This window comes from Typopeltis vanoorti, chromosome 16 (genome assembly GCF_054136105.1).
Source record: "Typopeltis vanoorti isolate ZY-2024b chromosome 16, IOZ_Tvanoo_1.0, whole genome shotgun sequence".
In the NCBI taxonomy this organism is placed as follows: domain Eukaryota; kingdom Metazoa; phylum Arthropoda; class Arachnida; order Uropygi; family Thelyphonidae; genus Typopeltis; species Typopeltis vanoorti.
In genome coordinates, this window is record NC_143564.1 from 31,010,138 (window position 1) to 31,017,484 (window position 7,347).

Sequence of the window (7,347 nt, forward strand, 5' to 3'; positions counted from 1 at the left end):
AATGGAATTTGATTTCCTACATTATGGCTCATCAAGTTATTTCTGTAGAAGCCTGCTTAATTAAAAAGAAGTGATTGTCTTAAAAGCATTTCATTATTAGATCTGGTTCCTTCCAGCAGAATTTCCTAGTGAAAAAATTGTAGTACAGTGAGAATATCCATCTCACTTGTAGTTTTGCTTGGAATTAATTATTTGCAAAGTGTATTGTAGTAGAAAAAATAAAAGAATGCATGAAGCACTGTATTAGAAAAAAGCGATTAATTTAAATAAAGCACAACGAAAAATTACTTACATATTTCAATGGTCTGACTGCCATACCTGAGGTATATGTCTCCCCCCCCCCAAGAAAGTCCATCGCATCAGTTTTCATCTCTGTGTATTATTGACGTCGTTTTTTTTTTAATATATATATATATATATATATATATATATATATATATATATATATATATATATTAGGGTACCCATAATTTAAAAATAACAGTATCGACTCGACTGACGAGGTAGGGGGAGTTCGAGATTTCCTATAGTTAATTTGCATAGGAACAAAATTAGATTAAAAAGATACTTTTTTTACTACAATATTTGAATGTAAATAAATTAGTTATGTTTATAGTAGCAGCTAATTAAGTAGTAATAAGTGATTAAGTTTAAAACTGGTAAATATTAACTAAAGCAAAATAATACTAAAATGAAAGTTCCAGTAAAAAAATACTTAACAAGTGGCCTTGCTTGTCGCACCTAAGTCTCAATAGTTTCTGTTTCCTAACAAAGGTTGTTATCATTGATTTTTCTCCTTGTTCTATAATACATTCAATAAAACAGAATTCTGACGATCATTTTGGCATGATCGTCAGAACTCTGTTAATGATGGCTGGAAAAAAAAAATTTATCTTCAGTATTACTTGTCAAGTAGTAGAATTCGATAAATATTCTTGATCCATGGTTTATGCTAATATGGACACTGAATTTATAGTTGTCAAGCTAAGGACGACGTTTTTCCACTCCGCACTTTTATTTAGTGCTGTCCTGGATGAGCCCTCTGCATAAAATTTAAATTCTGAATGTATCAGAAACCGTCATTAATCAGATTGTGCAATAAGTTTTCAATATTCAGGTAAATATTCTTTATTTTGTTTCATTTTAATTTTGTCCATAAATATTTTAATCTCAGCTCTGACTTCGAAAGCGGATTTATTTATTTTTATTTTATTTTTTTTTTGTTAATACGGTTAAGCATTTATCGATGAAAGAAAAATAAGTTTAAAAAAATGCCTTAAAATAACTTCTTTTAAAAACAGTATTACTCTCTTCATCTGGACTAGTTGAGCTCTTATATTTAAAAAAAAAAAAAAGCTAAACATATTGATAATATAAATACATATTGAAATTAATATAAATAAATTCACACATGACGTACATGCTATCAGAAGATAATACTTCCTGTAACAGTTGTTTCTTTTAGGTATATTACACAAAAACATTTTACTTTTGAAATCGAATATACCCCCCCCTCCAAAAAAAAAAAGACATTGGTGTCTCGAAAGCATGTCTAGAAATTCCGAGACAATTTTTGTCAAAACCCGCACTGATGAGCACCCTACTCCCTACCCCCCCTCTCTCTCCCCCCCTCTACATAATAAAATATCGTGTTAAATTTATTTTATATAATATTGTATAACATAAAATCTATAACATAGTATAAACATGTTTCATATATCAACACACTCCTTAAAAAAAAAAGCCTCGAGTGCCCAAATAGATACAAAAAGTACATCTGGTTAACAAAAAGTACATCTGGTTAAATACTCTTAGTTTATAGTATCGCTTCTTGTTAAAGGTTTCAAAGTTTTAGTAGGAATTTTATTCAATCAATAAACGAAGCCATAGATATTTCCAAGAAAATATCTTAAGATATTTCAAGAAAAGCAAAAGGAAAGACTCTCTTCCTGTATGTGAGTCACCGTTCGCAAGAACCGATGTTTTCCCAGTTTACTGATATCAATCGCCTTACTTTGTTTAGAAGTTCTTGGTTAAATTGTGTATTTTTTTCTTAGATAAGATTGTTTTTTTTTTTTTTTTATAATTCCAAATGTAATAGCCTTATATAGTCGATTGCAGCATTCAGGATTTCTACAGTCAACGTTCTCTGCACTGATTTTTTTTTATACCTTGCTCCAGATAAAGTTATCGATCCATGAAAATTATGATGTATGGCATGTCATGATTGGATGAGCGCATCCGTGTATGCAGAAATGAGGACGCAGCGCGCGCGCGCATGCACACACACACACACACACGTAGCGTATATGGTGTATTTCATTTTGACAGTAATGTTAATAAGAAAATTGCTAACGGTTTGTGTTTTATCAGATATCACCAGCACACTTATTTCAGTTAAAGAATTTGGAATGTTTAAGAGCAGTGTTTATTGAAAAATTCTAAATTTTTGTGCATTTTAGGTATGCAGCGAAGATTTTGTTTGAATCACGTCTTGAGTACAAAGATCCTTTATACGAGTTTCTTCATCTGAAGGTGGCTTAGTGGCTCTCATAAAGAGATGGAAAAGTTTTTCCTACCAGAAGCTCCTTTTTTCTTTTTTTTCCCCGCAAAACAAGCAAAGTGGACAGAAGAATACGCGCACTTAACAGACAAAATACATTAATTTCTTCGTCTTGCTTCGGCCGTCATTCCAAACAGCCAACAATGGTTTCCTTTTTGATTCGTAAGATGATACACCACATTAATTTGTTTTAGTAGTATTTATGTTGTTCAAATACTAAACTTAATGCTCATCTTGAAGCTATTTTTAACATGAAGAGTAAACTGGAAGGTAGAAATCGTATTCAGGGAACCATAAAACTTGCATATCGTAGAAGGGGGGGGGGATCTGCATTATAATATCTTCCTAACAATGATTTGGGTCTAATGAACTGTTCCGATCTTCTTTTATTTTTATTTTATATATACTGATCTTAGCAACCGATTGTAATCCATTTACTTTGTTTTCTCTCAAGGTAGCTGGAGCAGTAGCGCATTCAGGATTTAATCTTGGGGGGGGGGGGAGTTGAGTAGACGATTTGAGAATACAAACTTCGCATGCAGTGGCGGGTTACCCATTAAGGCAGTGAGGCACGCGCCTAAGGGCCTTAAGCTTTAGGGGGCCCCAAGCCAAGACATTTTCTTATAGTGTTTTAAAAGAGATTAATGTTTTCAGTAAACATCATAAAAATCTTGATTATTTTAAGCGAAAATTTTTTCAAAACAATTATTACGTTTTAATACGAATTTTGAGCAGCGCGCACTATCTACGCTTTAAATAATGCCGCAATACCAATGTCGGCGCTAGCTAACAAGCTTTGTATTTGGTATGTTGAACAGTGCGCACTATCTACGCTTTAAATTAAACCGCATTATACCAATGTCGGCGCACGGCGCTGTTGACGGCTTCGAGGTCACGAAAAGTGATTGCATTACCGAGATAGGAAGTTTCGTCTGGTTGCTCCTTAACTTCATTTGTTATTGAATCGTGTAAGAGTGAGGTGTTTGTTTCAAAAATAATTTTTTAGTGTGACTTCGTGTTTTCATTATTTGAGTGTAGTGCAAGTAAAAAAAAAACTATAAAATTGTAAAAAAAATGATAAAAAATTTTTAAAAAAAATAAATAAAATAAAAAGTTTTATTAATTATATTAAGAGCAAAAGGCTTCAATTCGGCGACATATAAACTTATTTAAGTTAAGGGATATTACATCCCATATTGTTTCATAGCCGAATAAGAAACTCAAAGAGTTTCATGCCGAATATAGTGAATATATAAAGTTCGGCGAGTCCAAGCGTAAGCATAATACCTGGATAGTGTTACAACTGACCCTTTGGGAGTGCAACACTGAGGCAACTCATGGTAAGGGTGGAGCATGCTCCGATCACTATTCTTGATATTTCCCCATAATGTGAAACCTAGCTCCTAGGAGCTGTATTACTGTTCCCCATCATATAATTAATAATTTTAGGACACCTTCTTGGCAATTCTCATAGTAGGGTATATGTAAGTTATGTTTGCTACAAACATGGTATTTCTAGGTCTACCTACTCACTGATGAGACCTCAATAAATGTTGAAACTGGTCTGGGTAGTGACCTTCTCTCACTCATAATGTTGAACAGTAATACAGCTCCTAGGAGCTAGGTTTCACATTATGGGGAAATATCAAGAATAGTGATCGGAGCTTGCACAATCCTTACCATGAGTTGCCTCAGTGTTGCATTCCCTAAAGGGTCAGTTGTAACACTATCCAGGTATTTGCTTACGCTTGGACTCGCCGAACTTTTATATATTCACTATATTCGGCATGAAACTCTTTGAGTTTCTTATTCGGTTATGAAACAATATGGGATGTAATATCCCTTAACTTAAATAAAAAGTTTTATTTATCATCCTTTAACCCTTTAACAGGCAGAAAAATCCAGAAGTTCAAAAAATTCAAAAGTACAAAATTTCATTTATTTGCCACCTAACTTTTATTTTTTTTATTCGTTTTTTTTTTGGGGGGGGGGGATTTAATTTGCCTAGGGGCCCCAACTATCCTTAATCCGCGACTGATCGCATGCGACCTATGACTAAGCATCTGCAATGATCGCTAATTCATAAGTAGTATAGAAATAGAAGACACGACACAACATAAATAAAAAAAATGAAATTTAATGAGGAAAAGATTTTTTTTGAAATTTTTCTAGTGTTTTTTTTCTTTTTCTTTGAGGGTTAAGGGCCCCTTTTCCTCCCCCCCCCTTTGGGTGCTTCACTGAGCTGTAGTAGGAAAGCTACTTTACTAGGATTATTACAAGGCTTTAACAATAGTATTCTGTGTCTGTAGATATGTTCATATGGAACCGGTTTGTCCGTTTTGAGGGACGAAAAACCCGACTAATTCACCTTTGAATGAAAAGTCCTGATAATTCGAGTCAGACGGAATTCAAAATCAGGTCTTTCCAATCAAAGGCCTCAACCGAAACCACCTGAGCTATGGAGTCTCTTCATTCACTTTAGAATGTTCTGTTTATGTTTTTTAATATATATTTTAAATATCTAGAAGTTCAATGGCTTTATATTAAGAATAATACCAGTTCATTACAGTATTTGTTTTTTGTGTTCCCACAGAATCCGGCTGTTTTTCTAATAAACTACTTTTCTACAGTTTGAATTCCTTTGTTTTTCGTCTTGTTTTTTTGTACCTGTATATACATGAGAGGTTGGTTGGTCAAACTTATAGCACGTTAGTATACGGCGTACATGGGAAGACATCTGGGGAAGGAGGAACTTGTTCACATTAGATATGAAGGTCTGCGCATTGTGTATTCTTCGGAAACACGTGGGAGGGGAAGCTGTTCCAGAGTATAACAGTAAGAAAGGAGGAAGAGAAACGTGTTCTATGAGTATGGAGTTGGACTGCGATGGAGTGTTGGGTGGTAGCTGCACGTGTTTCAGGGGATTTGATAGAGAGGGGTAGGGAATTGATGATAGCCCTGATGAACATTTACCATGGAAATATTTGTAGAAAATGCATGCTGTAGAATAACGTCTGCCTGAGAGTGGTTGGAGTGAGCCGGTAAGAGATGAGTTATTAATCCGTCGGATGACTTTCTTCTACTGCGTCGAGTATTTTTAGAGCTGTTGTTCAACCCTATTCTTGTTCTTATTCTTGCATTTAGATCTACTGGTAATGTGCAATGCATTTCATCGACTTTATCAATTACTTTCTGCACTTATATAATAGATGGTTTTCTTCTTCAGCATACGTTAGCAACAATTATTGTTTTATGATCTTGTAATAATTTATTATGTATACTCTTCCACTCCCATAATGGAGTAGAAGAGTATACATAAAATTTGGAGCATGCAGATATTTTCTTTGCGGTATGATGTGATTGTACGCCAACTAGAGGAGCTTTTACTAGGCCTTCAGCCTATTCCAGAGTTGGCTGATCTTTAATTGCTGGATTAATATCCCCGAAACTTGGATATTAATCCAGCAACTGAAGAAATAGACGTAGAAATCACTCATTCAGGCAAAAATACTAATGTTTGGGTTTAAGATCGCTAGTGGCACTTATTTCTATACTCTCACCCCAAGATCTTACATATAATTGATAGCCCTGAACTCGGTTACGGTGATGAGTAAAGGTGAAGAGCGAACGCGAAACAAGTTCCAAAAAGTTAGGGCTAAAAAATGTTCCGCCTATGTCATTTTGGGAAAGTCATTTTACTCAGTTTGTCAGTTAACAGATGACCAAAGTTAAAACAACAACAAAAAAAAAAGCACTAAAAGTTTTCTCATCCATGAACTAAAAATAAGGAGCGAGATATTTTCATTTGACAAATAAACTAATAGCAGTTCAAACTTGATAACAAGGCATTAAGTGTATAAAAAATAATGACAGCACGGAGTTTGCCTTCAAAGGAGCAAGTCTACAATGAATAATCTGAATTTAAAGAAACTGCAACATTTGAACTAACGATTTAATTTCCGATGATGTGAGAACATTGACAGAAACTCCGGCTCGTATTCTAGAAATTCCGAGTGATTAGCGTGTCAGCGGCTCTTGCTCCTTTATCTGCAGGAGATAAGTTAAATTTTAGTACAATCAGTACTTGGGACGGGACAAACGGCGAATATATACACAGAATATCTATCTATAGTTCAATAAATGTTTTCGAAAGAAATTATTGCTTGTTAACTTCACCACTGCTGCCATCTCATTGTAATAAGACAGCAGCATTGGTATAATTAGCATACGAAACCTAGAAGTCGAAGGTAATGAGAACCTGTTGTGAGATAGAACAATAATACTTCTGACACTAAACTTCACGTTGTGTTACTGAAATTATTTTTACCATTTACCTTGCCTATAATAATACACATTTCTACCTATGGCCAAGCCACTACCATTTTTACATCTTTTTAACTTTTCTGATTACAAATACTTGACACAGTGTCTTTGAAATGTTTTTAGTAATTCTTGATACGTTCATAAATGAACACTAAGGTTAATCAAAGCTTCCTCCCTTTCAGACTTTTCTCACTACCTTTTATGCGCATGAAGCATTGATGGTTTTTCATCTCGCATATCACCAAATCGGCCAGGCGAACGCATAATTAATAGACAAAAATACTGTTAGTGGGCAGTATATGGCATAAGTATTGTAGACAGCGGGTTGTGCACTCTCCCTTTGTTTAATGCTCGCGAATATTCAACCGTTCTGGGAGTTTAAGAGGAGCAGAAAGATTACAACGAAGTAGAGTCGCAAGAGTTCAGCGCGACCCAACAAAGAACTAAACTATATAATCACT